The 15994-nt window shown below is 38.0% G+C and overlaps 1 pseudogene; it reads left to right on the top strand.

The window, feature by feature from the left end:
* Nucleotides 1–1576: 1576 nt before the first annotated feature.
* Nucleotides 1577–15994, top strand: part of LOC136152342 (EMI domain-containing protein 1-like) — a 35065-nt pseudogene continuing 20647 nt past the window's right edge.

Here is a 15994-nt window from a genome sequence, read left to right as displayed (position 1 = left end):
GGAGTGGTTAGCTTTCATTGGTAGGTAGACTCTTTACCACTGCGCCATGAGCTTCTCTTGGAAATAAATTACAGAGTATTAATCGAACTGTATAATCCTTGGCCTATAATATAAAAGTACCTACTAATATCTGAAGCTATTTAAGTGTAATTCTACATGAAATTTTTGAGGTGTAGTTGCTCAGTTCAGTTCAGTCACTCAGTCGTGTCTGACTCTTTGCAATCCCATGGACTGTAGCATGCCAGGCTCCCTGTCCAGCAACAACTCCCGGAGTTTACTCAAACTCGTGTCCATTGAGTCAGTGATGTCATCCAACCATCTCATCCTCTGTCGTCCCCTTCTCCTGCTCTCAATCTTTCCCAGCATCAGGGTCTTTTCCAATGAGTCAGTCTTTTGCATCAGGTGGCCAAAGTATTGGAGTTTCAGCTTCAGCATCAGTCCTTCCAATGAATATTCAGGACTGATTTCCTTTAGGATGGACTGGTTGGATCTCCTTGTAGTCCAAGAGACTCAAGAGTCTTCTCCAACAACACAGTTCAAAAGCATCAATTCTTTGCATTCGGCTTTCTTTATGGTCCAAATCTCGCATCCGTACATGACTACTGGAAAAACCATAGCTGTGATTAGGTGGACCTTTGTAGGCAAAGTAATGTCTTTGTTTTTCAATATGCTGTCTGGGTTGGTCATAACTTTTCTTCCTAGGAGCAAAGGTCTTTAATTTCAAGGCTGCAGTCGCCATCTGCAGTGATGTTGGAGCCCCCCAAAATAAAGTCTTTCACTGTTTCCTCATCTATTTGCCTTAGATAAGAAAGCCTTCATCAGTGATCAATGCAAAGAAACAGAGAAAAACAATAGAATGGGAAAGACTAGAGATATCTTCAAGAAAATTTGAGATACCAAAGGAAAATTTCATGCAAAGATGGGCACAATAAAGGACAGAAATGGTATGGCCCTAACAGAAGCAGAAGATATTAAGAAGAGGTAGCAAGAATACATAGAAGATCTATACAAAAAAGATCTTCACGACCCAGATAATCAAAATGGTGTGATCACTCACCTAGAGCCAGGCACCCTGGAATGCAAAGTCAAGTGGGCCTTAGGAAGCATCACTACAAACAAAGCTAGTGGAGATGATGGGATTCCAGTTGAGCTATCTCAAAACCTAAAAGATGATGCTTTGAGAGTGTCACACTCAATATGCCAGCAAATTTGGAAACCTCGGCAGTGGCCAAAGGACAGGAAAAGGTCAATTTTCATTTCAATCCAAAAGAAAGACAATGCCAAAGAATGCTCAAACTACTACACAATTGCACTTATCTCACATGCTAGGGAAGTAATGCTCAAAATTTCCCAAGCCAGGCTTCAACAATACGTGAACTGTGAACTTCCAGATGTTCAAGCTGGCTTTAGAAAAGGCAGAGGAACCAGAGATCAAATTGCCAACATCTGCAGAATCATCAAAAAAAAAAAAAAAAAAAACAAGGGAGTTCCAGAAAAACATCTACCTCTGCTTTATTGACTATGCCAAAGCCTTTGACTCTGTGGATCACAACAAATGTGGAAAATTCTTAACGAGATGGGAATACCCAAGCACCTGACCTGCCTCCTGAGAAATCTGTATGCATTTGTAGTTGCTAACATTGTGGAAATGAAGGTTGAATGCCCAGGTAGCTTGAGTGAGGGAAAGCCAGCATTGTAACTGTCTGGTACTCCCAGAGATTGTTGGGTTCTGGAAATCCTACTTTTATTTTTTTTTCATACCACAACATGGTTTTAAAACCCTTTCACAGCAACTTTCTCATTTGATCCTATTTCCCCCGAAACTTGTTTATTAAAAGGGTAAGCCTTAGATAAATTCTAAGGCTGAAATATTAATTTAGAAAAAAATTTCCCTGAGAAAGATAAAAGAATTCAGTAACTGATGTCCTCAACATAAATACAATGTTAACTAGTAAAGAAAAATATAAAAATCTACTTTTCTCTCCATCAAAATCACTGATGTTGATTTTAATATTCCTCGAGAATTCCATGTTAATTCCCACTTCAAGATTTCACTCTTACTTTTTCCAAGCCCTGGATCTCTCTTGTTCTGTTTTTATATTTTCACATTAGATTTTAGGTTCCATCAGGTGCACTAGTATATCTCATTTATTTATTTATCTTAATGCCTAGAATAAATACTGAGACATAATGGGGGGTAGTTGATTTATTTTGAATGGAGAGAAGTAAATATATCTATCCAATTGCATACTGGGAAGAGGACTTCTCAGGTGGCTCAATGATAAGGAATTTGCCTGCCAGTGCAGGAGATATGAGCTCGATTGCCTTTGTGGATCACAGACTTGTCATGGCCAAGGGGTTTGCATAATTTGGTGAATCTATGAGCCACGCTGTGTAGGACCACCGAAGATAGATAGGTCACAGTTAAGAATTCTGACAAAATGTGGTACCCTGGAAGAGGAAATGGCAATCCACTCCAGTATTCTTGTCTAGAGAACCCCATGGACACTGTGAAAAGGCAAGAAGATATGACACTGAAAGATGACCCCCGTCCCCAGGTTGGAAGGTGTCCAATATGCTACTGGGGAAGTGTGGAGGTCAATCGCTAATAGCTTCAGAATGAATGAAGTGACTGGGTGAGTGAAAGTGGGCTAACTCGTGGATGTGCCTGGTGGTGAAAGTAAAGCCCGATGCTGTAAAAACCAATATTGCATAGGAATCTGGAATGTTAGGTCCATGAATCAAGGTAAATTGCATGTGGTAAAACAGGACATGGCAAGATGAACATCTACATCTTGGGAATCAGTGAACTAAAATGGATGGGAATGGGCGAATTTAATTCAGATGACCATTATATCTACTACTGTAGGCAAGAATTCCTGGGAAGAAAGGGAGTAGCTCTCATAGTCAACAAAAGAGTCCAAAATTCAGTACTTGTGTGCAGTCTCAAAAACGACAGAATAAGCTGTGTTTGTTTCTGAGCCACCAGGCGGCTCAGCGGGTAAAGCATCTGCCTGCAATGCAGGAGACCTGGGTTCGATCCCTGGGTTGGGAAGATCCCCTGGAGAAGGAAATGGCAACCCACTCTGGTACTCTTGCCTGGAAAATCCCATGGACGGAGGAGCCTGGTAGCCACAGTCCATGGGGTCGCAAAAAGTCGGACATGAATGAGTGACTTCACTTTTCCAAGGTAAACCATTCAACATCAGAGTAATACAAGTTTAAGTCGCAAATACTGATGCTGAAGAAGCTGAAGTTGAACGGTTCTATGAAGATCTACAACACCTGCTAGGATTAATAGCAAAGAGGATGCCATTTTCATCACAGGGGATTAGGAGGTCAAACATCCCGAGAATAACAGGCAAGTTTGTATTAGTGTGCAAAAGGAAGCAGGGCAAAGGTTAACATTTTGTGAAGATGACACTGCTCATAGAAAACACCCTCTTCCAAAACACAAGAGACTACTTCGCAAATGGATATCATCAGATGATCAATACTGAAATCAGATTATTTATGTTCTTTGCAGCCAAAGATGGAGAAACTCTATAGAAACAGCATAAAAAAGACCTGGAGCTGACTGTGGCTCAGATCATGAGCACCTTCTTGTTAAATTCAGACTTAAGTTGAAGAAAGCAGAGAAAACCACTAAGCCATTCAAGTATGACCTAACTCAAATCTCTTATGAGTATACAGTGGATATGATAAACATATTCAAGGGATTAGACCTGGTATAAAGAGTGCCTGAAAAACTAAGGATGAATGTTTATAACATTGCACAGGAGACAGTGATCAAAATCGTCTCAAAGAAAAAGAAAATGAAAGAAGACAAAGTAGTTGTCTGAGGAGGGTTTACAAATAGCTGAAGAAAAACATGAAGTGAAAGGCAGGGGAGAAGGGGAAATGTATACTGAACTGAGTGAAGAGTTGCAGAGAATAGACAGCAGAGGTAATAAAGCCTTCTTAAAAGAAATAGAGGAAAATGACAGAATGGGAAAGACTAGAGATCTGTTCAAGAAGATTGAATATATCAAGGGAACATTTCATGCAAGTGTGGGCACAATAAAGGACAGAAATGGTAAGGACCTAAGAGAAACAGATGAGATAGTGAAGAGGCAGCAAGAATACACAAAACTATATGAGAAAGGTCTTAATGAACTGGATTACTCTGATGGTGTGGTCACTCACTTAAACACAGATATTCTGGAGTGTGAAGTCAAGTAACGCTTAGGAAACACTACTATGAACAAAACTACTGGAGGTGATGGAATTCCAACTGAACTATATAAAATTCTCAAAAGTGACACTGTTGAAGTGCTGCACTCAATATGCCAGCAAATTTGGAAAACTCAGCAGTGGCCACAGGACTGGAAAGGTCAGTTTTCATTCCAATCCCAAAGAAAGGTAATACCAAAGAATGTTTAAACTACTGCACAGTTGCACTCATTTCACATGCTAGTAATGTAATGTTCAAAAGCCTTCAAGCTAGACTTCAGCAGTACATGAACTGAGAACTTCCAGATGTATAGGCTGTATTTAGAAAAGGCAGAGCAACCAGAGATCAAATTGCCAACATTCATTGGATCAAAGAAAAAGCAAGGAAATTCTAGGAAAACATCTACTTCTGCTTCATTGACTATGCTAAAGCCTTTGACAGCATGGATAATAACAAACTGTGGAATATTCTTCAAGAGATGGGAATACCAGACCACCTTACCTACCTCCTGAGAAACTTGTATGTGAGTCAAAAAGCAACAGTTAGAACTGGACATGAAACAACTGACTGGCTCAGAATTGGGAAAGGTGTAAATCAAAACTGTATAATGTCTCCCTGCTTATTTAATTTTGGTGCAGAGTGCATCATGCGAAATGCCAGGCTGGATGAAGCACAAGCTGGAATCAAGATTGGTGGGAGAAATGTAGATAACCTCATATTGGAAGATGGTACTATTTTAGTATCAGAAAGTGAAGAGGAACTAAAGAGCCTCTTGATGAGGGTGAAAGAGGAGAGTGAAAAAGCTGGGTTGAAACTCTGGCATCTGGTCCCACCACTTTATGGCAAATAGAAGGAGAAAAAGTGGAAACAGTGACAGATTTTATTTTCTTGGGCTCCAAAATCACTGTGGACGGTGACTAGCAGCCATAAAATTAAAAGATGCTTGCTTCTTGGAAGGAAAGCTATGACAAAACTGGACAGTGTATTAAAAAGCAGAGGCAACAATTTGTTGACACAGGTTCATACAGTCAAAGCTATGGTTTTTCCAGTCGTCATGTATGGATGTGAGAGTTGCACCATAAAGAAGGCTGATCCATGAAGAATTGGTGCCTTTGAATTATGGTGCTGGAGAAGACTTGAGAGTCTGCAAGGAGATCAAGCCAGTCAATTCTAAAGGAAATCAACCCTGAATATTCATTGGATGGACTGCCACTGAAGCTCCAATACTTTGGCCACCTGAAATGAAGAGCTAACTTATTAGGGGGAAAAAAATAAAAAATCCTGAAAGATTGAAGGCAAAAGAAAAAGGAGGTTGCAGAGGATAAGATATCTAGATAGTATCACTGACTCATTAAAAATGAATTTAAGCAAACTCCATGATATACTGGAGGACAGAAGATCCTGCAAGTTTCATGGGGAAACCATTAGTGACCTGACTTAAGGACTGAACCACAACTGTACCTGAGAAAATAAATTATAAAAGGTAAAAAACTGATAAGCATTGAGAACTAACTGGAAGCTCCAACAGAGATGATGAAATCCAATCTATCTACATTCCAACTGCAACTAAAATCCTTTGCCTCACTATTAAGAATGCACAGGAGTACTTCTGTGACTGAAATGACTATTGTGTAAAAATAAGTTTAAAGCTATTTTAGGTTATATTTGAAATCATGGAAATCACAAAAACAAGAAATTTTTAATAGTAAAAAAAAAAAGCTTAGGGCACACTTTGCTACTGAGGAAATGTTATTTTGGTAGGTCATATTTAGAGAGAGAATGAATAAAAGAAAATTGCAGAAATCTTACAGCGGGGTTAGGGGTTTAAACATGAAGCTAATGATCAGGTCACTGGAAAGACGTAGGTGAATTTCCAAACAGCAGAGACTTCGAAAGATAATGGAAATTAAAATCACATTAAACCATTTTATCCTGAAGCAAGATGTTTTAATAAAGCAAACATAAGGTAAATGTATCTGTGGAGCCTTGTATAAAGTCTGGGAGGTGGAATTAGGCTTTTTGCTTGTCAACACGATCTACTTCTATAGTCTGTCATTGTGTAATTTTGAAGTCAATTATCCAGCAACTTCTAAGCACATATCTATATATAGAGAACATGGTAGTAGAAATAAAACTCCAATCAAACATTGCAAACAAAAAATTAAGATAAGGATACTCATCATCCAATTAAATGAATCAGCCTTTTAGATTGGAACTGGGTTTTCTTGGAACTGTACCTAAAAGCTCAGTTGCACATACTAGAGCAGGGTAAAAACATTCAGGGATGGGCATTTAGGAGGAACTTGGCACCACTGGTCAGGTGTATGTGCATTTTTGGGCTGTTTCCCACAGAGTTTTCAGTAAGCCAAAGCACAATAAAAGGAATAGAAGCAACTTTGGCTGAATCACACTTGAAACTAGCAGAATCTGCCAACTCTGGAAGCAGAGGCAAAGGCTGCAATAGTAATAAAGTAGGAACACAGCTTTTCAGTCCTTTCCAAACAAAGGGAGCTTAGACAGAGATAACTCTTTTCAGCATCCCGACTGGAAGAATGTTGTCTTTGCCCACCCACTCTATTCATCTGATCTCACCACCTTGACTTTCACAACTAGTTTGTATACACTTCTGGACACCATCTATTGTGTTTTAGCAAGTTGAAATTAAATATCCATAGAGAGACCTTTTAGCAATTATAGACATTGCTGATCGGTAGCACATGTGGAGAATGAACCTAATAACTTTAGAAGATGTGCCCTAAAATTAGTTTGCCTTTGTAAGGCTTTCAGTTCTTACATTTTACATAGCCCTTAATTGCTCAGCTTATGGTATAGAAGCCTAATGCCCATTTAGGCTAGTGTGTGCAAGCATGATCTGTTGCTCGGTCATGTCTGACTCTTTGCTGCCCCATGGACCACCAGTGTATTGTTGTTGTTGTTGAGTCACTAAATTGTGTCCAACTCTTTGCAACCCCTTGGACTGCAGCATGACAGGCTTCCCTACCCTTCACTATCTCCTGGAGTTTACTCAAACTCATGTCCTTTGAGTCCATGATGGTATCCAACCATCTCACCCTGTCACCCTCTTCTCCTTTGGCCTTCAGTCTTTCCCAGCATCAGGGTCTTTTCCAGTGAGTCGGCTCTTCACATCAGGTATGTATCCTCTGTTTAATTCTGAATCAGGACATGTCTTCCTTCTGATAACTACTGCTTGGTACAACTAGTGAAGATAGAAAAGAGTTGAATTTTCCTTTTCCCCCTTGTCTTCGAAATTCTACAGAGGATGTGCTGGATGACTGAAGTTGTGAGGCAACAATAACACTTTTCTCCCCTGTATCTTTTGCATACAACATCAAGTGCAGAAAGATGAGGAATGGACTGTCTCCTTCTATATAAGTAAATATGAATGTCACAGTTATCAGCAATTATAGGCCTCCACATGAGCCAGTGAACCCCGAGGAAACTTAGAAAGAAAATTGTACCTGCCATCTAGCAACCATCAGACTGCAGATACTCCCTACGGTGAGCCCTGAGGAAACTCAGGATGTGAAAACACAGGATACTAGCCTCAGACAGCTGAGGTCTGTATCAAAGAAATGGTTTCATGAGCCCATACTCTTGCATCTTCCCATATATAGAAAGGCACTAAATTCCTTGAGATACTTGGTTTTCTTTAATTAACATCAAATTTTTGATGTTTCAACTCCCTGCCCTTTGTTGAAAAACTCCTATATATCCTGGCATGCCCATCAGCTCCTTTGAGCAGTTTTTTTAGAGCTATCTGAAATGCTGTCTCCTGGGCTGCAGTCCTTATTTTGCCCCAAATGAAATTTAATTTACAACTTTCACTTTGTGCTTTTCATTTTTTTAAGTCAGCGAGGGAGAGCAAAAGAGTGTATGCCTTCAGAAAGTACAACCTCGAGCTGCCACAAGCAAATTACTTCCTGATCTAGAGGACACTCGATGTGTAAATAGTAAGATGGAAGCTGCCAAACACCTAGATTATCTCACAAAATCTAATGCTGTTACATTCTCCACTAATGATTGGCCATGAGCCTCTACTGAGTCACTTTATTCTTTGTTCTTTAAATTTTCCATTTAATGTGTGGACAAAAAAAGCAGAACAGTGCCAAAATATAAACAGATTTATTTTCTACGAAAAATTAGGAAACTAAAATTTCAATAACAGAAGAATGTGATACAAATGATAATTTTAGAATAATTTATTAATTGATTTGATAAACAAACATTCACTCATTCAACAGATATTTACTGAGCCTGTACTGTGCACCGTGACTATTTCAGATTCTTGAGACACTGGTGAAAAACGAAACTCTCTGTTTTTAGGTTTTACATTCTCTGGGGGGAGGGAAAGACATTAACATATACATTCATGATCTGTCAGAGAGTGATATGAACTAATGGAAAAATCAAGCAGAGTAAGAGGGCAAGGGACATAGATATAATGCAATAGTACACAGAGAGCAGTGCAGAATTTGATACTGAGAAGAAACATTCCCTAAAATTAATATAGATAACCTTCTGCTGATGGTTATATTATTTTCCCAATCTCTCCTTGTGATGGTTTACTTTATGTATCAACTTGACTGAGCCATGGGGTGCCCAAACAGCTGGTGAAACATTATTTCCAAGGGAGTCTTGAGTATGTTTTTGGAAGAGATTTGACTTTGGATGTATAGAATTGAGTAAAGCAGATTGCACTCCCTTAATGTGGTGGGGGCATCATCTATTTCAGTTGAGGGCCTGAATCAAACCAAAAGGCAGGTGAAGTTTAAATCTGTTCTCTGATTGACTGTTGAGCTGGAATATCAACTTACACCTGGCTTTGGTTCTCTTGGTTCTTAGGACCTCACACTCAGGCTGGGATTTAACCATTAGATCTCTGGCTCTTTGACCTTTTCAATTACAATACTGAAATGTTGACTTAAAACAACATTAAAAAACTAAGATCGTGCATCCAACCCCATCATTTCATGGCAAATAGATGGGGAAACAATGGAAACAGTAAGAAATTTTATTTTGTTGGGCTCCAAAGTCACTGCACATGGTGACTGCAGTCATAAAATTAAAAGATGCTTGCCCCTTGGAAGAAAAACTATGACAAGACTAGACAGTGTATTAAAATGCAGAGGCATTACTTAGGCAACAAAGATCTTTCTAGTTAAAGTTATGTTCTTTTTTCCATTAGTCATGTATGAATGTGAGAGTTGGACCATAAAGTAGGCTGAGCACCAAAAAAATTGATGCTTTTGAACTGTGGTGTTGGAGAAGACTCTTGAGAATCCCTTGGACAGTAGGGAGATCAAATCAGTCAATTGTAAAGGAAATCAGTCCTGAATATTCATTGGAAGGACTGATGCTGAAGCTGAAGCTCCAATACTTTGACCACCTGTTGTGAAGAGTGGGCTCATTAGAAAAGACTCTGATGCTGGGAAAGATTGAAGGCAGGGGGAGAAGAAGATGACAGACAAGATGGTTGGCTGGCATCACCGACTCACTGGATTTGAGTTTGAGCAAAGTCCAGGAGATGGTGAAGGACAGGGAAGCCTGGCGAGCTGCAGTCCATGGGGTCACAGAGAGTCAGACATGACTGAGCGACTGAACATCAGCTGGCTTTGCTAGAGACAGGAGATGGAGGGAATTCTCGGTTTCCATCATCTCTCCCTGTCTCTGTCTCTTTATCTCCTCCACTGCCCCTGTTTCTCTGGATAACTGTGACTAAGATACTCCCAAAGTTTTCCACTTATGTAATAAAAAATGTGACACAGGTTGAAGATCTAGAATCATTAAGAAAGGAGACAGCATGAGAGGCTTCCTATGTTTGCTCATGTTGTTGTCTTGTTCCTTTAAATTTCAATGTTTCCTTCTGCTAAAGTATTATTGATGAATAAAATTTAAATAAATATAAAGCAGACAATGTGATAATTTATGCACTTTTTTATTGTAAGAGGACTTCCCAGGTGGCCCTAGTGGTAATCAGTCTACATCCAATACAGGAGATGCAAGAGACACAGTTCAGTCCCTGGGTCAGGAAGACCCCTAGAGCGGGAAATGACAACGCACTCCAATATTCTTGCCTGGAAAATGCCACGAAGAGAGGAGCTTAGAAGGCTACAGTCCATGGGGCCACAAAGAGTCAGGACAAGTCTGAGTGACTAAGCACACATTGAATGAATTCTCATCATCAATTAATTAACACATCAGTCACTTCACATATATATATTTTTTTACCTTTCAATGCATATGCTGTCAATAAAGTTCTAAGGAGCAATACTTCCAGTCGTCATCAATGACTACCATAATCCTTTAAAATCATATTTCTCTTATTACATTTAATAGTAATTTGAGAAAATTAACTTCTCAACATTCCCTTAAACCTTATTTTTTCACTATAACTCTATTTTCATAAACTATTATCCAAGAAAAAAAAAAATCCTTGTAGATTACATTCAGGAAAAACAACTGTATCAGTCTTGACAAACTCAAACTAAAATAATTTTAGAAAATAGCACCTGAAAGGTCATGAATATTTCATAAGTGAATAAGTACTAGATAGCTTTAATGGACCGAATAGGTTCAGGTCAGAATTATTTTGAAATAAATTAAATCTACTTAGTATGAAATAGGCATCGAAGAAATTTATCACTTATGGAAGATGGTACATACGTCCCCTGTGCCTTATTTTTCTCATCTGTATTAGGAATAAATGAATAACATATTTGACTTAATGATCTAATAATATGGGTGGATATTTCATGAAGTTAAAAACCCTTGACCTTTTGTTTGATATTGAAATAGTAACAGTATCAACAAACAAATATGTATTCACTTGAGATATGGTTTCCATGAGCAGGAATAAGTTTAGCTCATGGTATTCACATGGATATTTTATTGGGATTTTTACTTTCTTGCTGTAACTTCTGCATTTTGGAAATATGAGAATTTTGTATTGCTGCACTTTTTCAAAGTAAATTGATGTCTAGAGTAAACATTCATGCAACATGTTTTCCTTTCCTAAGTCAGCATAGAGGGGGAAAAAAAGATACATATTTCAGGATATTTAGCAGAAAGTAAGAGATGTGTGAGTCCCAGCACCAGCTGTATAGAGATATCTCATGGGAGAAAAAAGAAATTCAAAGCAATCTAAAGGGTCTGGTGTTACTTCCCAAGAAGCGACTGCATGTGACAGCAAATGATGCTCACCATTCTGTCTTTCCTGATGGCAGTTTTCCTGCCATATTGAAGAGGGCTACTGCATTCATTGTCCTTGAGTCTCAATGCAGAAGTCCTGACAGAGTCTAAGACATAAACCAAGTCTGACTGTAGAAGGCAGAGCTGATCTGTATTATTCCTGTAATGCTCTTGTGATGTTTAGTGATTAGCAAATTGATCTTCAGTTAATACAACAACAAGAGAGGTTGGGTTTTAATTAGCATATAATAACTTTAGGGATGACAATATATGAAAGTTCAAAAAATGTTCCTTGCATTATAAGTGATTCATCAATACTTGTGTTTCTGAGTTTATTGAGTTAGAGAAATTACTCTTTAAGATACTAACCTAATTTAGCCAACACGTGTTACCGTAGACTTTAAAGAAAAAAAATTTTTATAGTAAAAAGTCTGTGTTACCATAGGCTTTCATAATTAAACCCACAAAATAAACATGCGCTGATTTCAGATTAATGGAAGTATGACTAGGATAATGGCCAAATCTTTGTGATAGTCTTTGAAACAATTTCTACAGAACATTATTTTAGTGAGGCAAGGTACAGGTGACTCACTGCCAACTACTGTCCCATGTGGCCTTAGACAGTCACCTGGGGGACAGTGGTCTATGGGAATTCAGAGAGTCCCCTTATCTTCAGAAGTATACAATGAATTTAAGGCAATGTTTCAGCATGTTAGCCAATGTAACGTGAATTTTTTACTACATATTTTTACTACATATGTTTACTACATATTTGACTCAAACTTACAGTAGAGTGCAGAAACAGATATACCTTTGCTCAAAAACTCATAAAGATTTACACTGCCCTTCAGAAAAGTCCAAATAATATTCACAGTGCATGTGATCATTCACAGCTGTATAACTTTATCTCATCTTCTATGACAGTAATTTCGAAAGCCTGTTTTCTCTTATTCAGTTGTCTATTTCTTTGTATCAATCTGTATACAGTCTCCATTTTCTCATCTCTAGATTTGCTCATGAATTTGTGTTTGTTCTTTAAATGATGTATTTTTTGTTTTTCCTAAGCTGATGACTCTTCAAAATTAGGATGGGTCCCAGCTTCATCATAAGACCTACCCACATGTTTGTAACAGATATTATCCTTTCATCTTAATGACTACTCAGGGCATGTATATTTGGAATCAAGCATTGTGAAAGGCCTTTCTCAGTTTTTGCTCTCAAATTAAGTTATATTCTCACCTCTGGGGAGATTATTGATTCAATGCTCAAATATTGTATTTCTACTAACTCAATTGTTAACAGAGGTAAAATTCGCCATCTTCTTACTCTGCACTTGTGGGATAGTATAGTACAAAGCTAGGTACATATTACCCTCTCAATAAATTGTTGTTGAATTAAACTGAACAGAAACATAAAATACCACTTTATGATTATTGGTTTTAGAAGTTTTACCTAATGATGTCATTTTATAACTTTTTCTATGACATTATTTTATTGACTTGAGAGCCCCCAAGTGTTTTATTTCTTATTGGTAAATTGTTAATGAAAGTGTTAGTTGCTCAGTCATGTCTGACTCTTTGCAACCCCAGGGACTGTAGCTTCTTTCCAGGCTTCTCTGTCCATGGACTTCTCCAGGAAAGAATACTAGAGTATCAATTCCCTTATTCAAGGGATCTTTACAACCCAGGAATTGAACCCGGGTCTCCTGCATTGCATTGGTAAGGAGACTCCAAATCTTATTTTATCCTCAATTGAAATACAAAATGTATTGTTCTTAAAATTAATTTATGTATAAAATAAGGACTTACTATAATGGCCATGCATTATTTGTTGGAATTTTCTTTTCTTAAAACCTCAAATACCCTGTAATATTATGACTCCACATAACAATAAGAAAGGTTATTGATATAACTAAAATTTGAATCTAGATAAATCCTAAGTGTTTGTTGCAAACTATCTGATAAAACAACACAAAAACCACCATTTTTAATTTTTAAACTTTTTTTCATTACATCTGTAACTCTTAGACATTTGACCGGGAAACTTGTATAATTCCTAGCAATATCTAATTTAAAAACACAGATTAAAATTTGGTCATATAAAAAGGTTTGCAACCATGTAAGTAGGGAAGAATAGCTTTGTACATAGCAAATCCAATCTGACCTAGTTTGCATATTTTGTATAACTTATAGTTAATCACTACGGAAAACACACAGATACACAAAGTTTGTTATTGATCTATCCATCTATCTATCTTCTACCTAAATATCAATCTATCTATATGTGTGTGTAAACTAATATGATATTATTCTCCTTTAAAATAATCCCGGCTTATTTTTAAAAATAGTAATAATTGTATGAAATTATTCCATTAAACTTATTCTTTGCTATACCATTCATAAGGATTGCTTTGCACAAGTTGCTTTAAATATTCTTAGAAAACTTCAACATTATCCAACACATAACATTGAAGTTTCAAACCGTGAATTTTAAATCATTATAACTAGGCTCAACCACATCCTTGTTAATCAAAATAGGAACCTTTGCAATCAACACATTTTTGCCAATGAGAAATAAATTTATTTATTCCTGTAGCATACAAATCCATGTTTCAGGATTTTATGAACTCTTGGAAAGCAACCTCTGCCTCCTGCTGGTTGTGGAAGTGTTTTCCTTGTAAAAGTTGTCCAGATGCTTGAAGTGGCAGTTAGTTGGCTAGGGGCCAGGTGAGTGTGGCAAATGAGGCAAAAGTTCGTAGCCCAATTCATTCAGCTTTGAAGCATTTGTTGTGTGACCTGAGGTCTGGTGGTGTCATGGAGAAGAACTGTTGACCAATGCCAGCTGCAGGCATTGCAGTTTTCAGTGCATCTCACAGATTTGCTGAGCAGGCTTCTCAGATGTAATGGTTTTGCAAAGATTCAGAAAGCTATAGTGGATCAGACTGGCAGCAGACCACCAGTGATCATGACCTTTTTTGGTACAAGTTTGGCTTCGGGAAGGGCTTTGGAGCCTTTTCTCAGTCCAGCCACTGAGTTGATCATCACCAGCTGTCTGTCATATAAAGTTCACTTGTCATCACAACCTGATCAAGAAATAGATCATTGTTGGGGCACAGAATAAGAGAAGATGACGCTTTAAAATGATGACTTTTTAAAATTTTCGTTCAGCTCTTGAGGCACCTACTTAGCTTTTTCACCTGTCCAGTTTACTGCAAATGCTGAATGACCACAGGATGGTCAACACTGAGTTTTTTGGCAGCTTCTTATGTAGCTGGAAGAGGCTCAACTTCAATGATGGCTCTCAATCCGCCATTGCCACTTCTGATGGCCAACCACTACAATCCCCTTCATCAAGGCTCTTGCCTCCTTTGCAAAAGAAGTTGATAATGGACAGGGAGGCCTGACATGCTGCAGTCCATGGGGTCGCAAAGAGTTGGACACAACTGAGCAACTGAACTGAACTGAACTAAAAAATTTAAAAATAAAATGCAGTAAGTAACAAGTCATTAGCAAATAACATAAAACAAGAAATGTGCATTAAAGTGGTGTATAATATGATCACATTTAAGAATATATGCCAATGCTGCTAAGTCACGTCAGTCGTGTCCAACTCTGTGCGACCCAATAGATGGCAGCCCACCAGGCTTCCCTGTCCCTGGGATTCTCCAGGCAAGAACACTGGAGTGAGTTGCCATTTCCTTCTCCAATGCATGAAAGTGAAAAATGAAAGTGAAGTCGCTCAGTCATGTCCGACTCTTAGCGACCCCATGGACTGCAGTCTACCAGGCTCCTCCGTCCATGGGATTTTCCAGGCAAGAGTACTGAAGTGGGGCCCCATTGCCTTCTGCATATATCCCAATATCAAATGGTTAATTTCAACAGTGACAGACAACAATTACTTTTGCACCAATATAATAGTTCAAGAATTTGAAATAATATGAAAACCATGTTAAAATATAGAGCTTAAACCTCTCTATTTTACATCTTCAGTCTCATAAGTGCTTTATAGGTTATTACTTTTTTTCTATTAGCTTTTCTATAGCAGTAGCTTACCCAAGAGAGAAACTAATTCTGCCCAAGAGCAAAAAATTATTAAAAATATTAAAAAAGAAACCTTAATATTCATATCAGAGAAGCTAGGAGTTATATGCCAAGCACTTCACATATATTGATCCTAATACTTGCAGAATCTCTGTAAGAGAATATTCCCCATTATATACAGAAAAATTAAATCCCTGAGAGCTTACACACCTTAACTAATAGGTAGTGGGGAAATTAACCAATGCCTTTCTCATTGCAGAAAACTGCTTCTGGCTGGTCATTCTGTTTTCAGGTCTTTTTTCTTCACTTTCATTCATATCACTTAATTTTCACAAATTGACAACTGAATTTTGTTAAAATTAGAAAACAATATTTTTACTGTGCTTTTTCCTGGAGTGTGAAGTCCGGTGAATCTTAGGAAGCATTACGACAAACAAAGCTAGTAGAGGTGATGAATTCCAGCTAAGCAATTTCAAATCTTATAAGGTGATGCTGTTAAAGTGCCGCATTCAATATGCGAGCAAAACTCAGC

The sequence above is a fragment of the Muntiacus reevesi genome, chromosome 21, assembly GCF_963930625.1.
Source record: "Muntiacus reevesi chromosome 21, mMunRee1.1, whole genome shotgun sequence".
NCBI classification, from domain to species: Eukaryota; Metazoa; Chordata; class Mammalia; order Artiodactyla; family Cervidae; genus Muntiacus; species Muntiacus reevesi.
The sequence above is the reverse complement of the archived record's forward strand: the minus strand, read 5'-3'. Positions and strand labels throughout refer to the sequence as shown.